We start from the raw sequence: 2,298 nt of genomic DNA, 5'->3' as shown, positions 1-2,298 counted from the left end.
TATATATATATAGAGAGAGAGAGAGAGATAGTTAGTTAGTTAGTTAGATAGATAGATAGATAGATAGATAGAGAGATAGATAGATAGATAGATAGATAGATAGATAGATAGATAGATAGATACAGATATAGATATAGATATGCAACTGTTACTTGATTTATCGACCCCGAAAGTATGACCTCGGTGGAATTTGAACGTAAAGACGGACGAAATGCCACTAAGCACTCCGCTCAGCATGCTAACATTCCTGTCAGCTTGCCGCCGTATATAACGTTTAATTACTAATTGACTCCTGAAATTGATGTGCTGAAAGCAGTAAATATTAAAAGAATTGAGAAAAATCGATCACGGTTTTCTTTTAAAATATTGTAAACAGTTTGTGAATGGAAGTGCCCATGAAATAAACATTTCAAAATTAGTGATTTGTTCTAGGTAACTGTAAAATCCTACCCCACTCCAGTATATAACTAATGTAGAGATGACGTCACTGTGTATGTAAAATAGTAATAGAAGAATGTATGTAACGTACAATTATTTCACTCTTGTTTAATATAAAGAAAATTTCGTTGGTTAAGTGCTGAAAAGTATAGATCATTAACATCATATGTTCGTTATTGAAGCATTTATTAAGCAGAAATCTGAAATCCCAAGTTATTGCATACAAATTGTAAGGTATACTAAAATGCACACACATGTACACACGCACGCACACACACGCTTGCAAGTACACACACACACAGATACACAAAGAAAGAAATATAATGCATTCTATGTTTCTACTTTATAAATAGCATATTTGACATCGATAGATAATATTGCTGGAATTTTCTACCGTTGTTTTAGAAATTCTCACTGAGTTATTTTTTCCCTTCAGTTTCAAAATAATTCAGATTTCATTATTACAATTTTGTTATGGTGTACGACAAAATGAAAAACGTCAATGCGGAATTTGAATTATTGCATTTAATAAATATATAATATATATTTATATTAATATACTTTACTGATATTGAGGTATATTTTGTTAGAATTTATAGAGGAAAGATTTCACACCATACAAAGTTTCATATACATCTGTCAGAAATTTCCATATCGTTCTTCAAATATTATCAGATTAGTATTACTAATATATTTTAGTCAATTCAATATATTACACTTCTCATATATAAAAGATGATGTACTCAGTCAAAAGTAGTTAATTTCATAAATTATGCTTTTCAATATTTGAGTATTGACCTTATTTTAAATGATTTGATAAATTATTTGCAAGCACTTTTATCACGTTGACAGAACCAATGTAGATGCACTCTTTCATTTCCTAATCGTGTATTTAATGCGATACTATAGAGCAATGATAAAACCTTTAAGATGCTCTATTAAAAACGTCATATATGTGATATATACGTTTCTCTTGAAATATAAACTTCAATACAAATATAACATATTCAATAAATATCCCATTATAAAACCTAGATATATATCGTATAAAACAAAAGTTTTTCATTCTGTCTTCGAATAGAGATAGTTGAATATATATGAGTAGTGAGGTTATAGTTATAATTGGTCTCAATTGGTCGCATCCTACCGTAGGCAGAAGAAGTAGTGGTGGCCAATTTTTCATTTATTTCATTGATGTTGTCGTTGTGAATTCGTGGATTTTATGGAAAAGAAAAAAAAACAAGCCAGAAATAACAAGGCGTCTCTCCTACAAATTCGACGCAAATTGGCCATTTCCATATAGAAACAATATAGGACTCCTTCAGAATAAGGCAGGTAAGGAACTTCTCCGATCAACTGTGAACATTATAATGGAAATAGCCACTGACTGAGACAGGGCAACACAAGAAGATGTGCACATTGTCCTGGAAAAGCTGCATTATATTGTCCAAAATGCGGTATAGTACTTTCACGAAGGATACCATCAAAAACCACAAGATATAATATAATGTTCAGTGAAATTATTATAGGGTTTGTTTTAGGGTGTTATTTTGTCATATCAAGAGAAAATACAGTCATTATATGCTATATTTAGTAAGATTACTGTTTCCAACCAAAATATACCTATATATAATTTGAAAATCCTACAAGATTAGGTGAAAAGCGCTTTATTTATAAAACATGTGACAATAATAAAAATCTGTAAATGTACAACCATCCAGATTTCTGAGTACCTTAATTTTTTTCTATAATATAATACCTGTACATCACCTCCAAACCTTCCAATATATATATATATATATATATATATATGTGTGTGTGTGTGTGTGTGTGTGTGTGTGTGTGTGTGTGTGTGTGTGT

Source organism: Octopus bimaculoides, chromosome 4 (assembly GCF_001194135.2).
Source record: "Octopus bimaculoides isolate UCB-OBI-ISO-001 chromosome 4, ASM119413v2, whole genome shotgun sequence".
Lineage (NCBI taxonomy): Eukaryota > Metazoa > Mollusca > Cephalopoda > Octopoda > Octopodidae > Octopus > Octopus bimaculoides.
The sequence above is the reverse complement of the archived record's forward strand: the minus strand, read 5'-3'. Positions refer to the sequence as shown.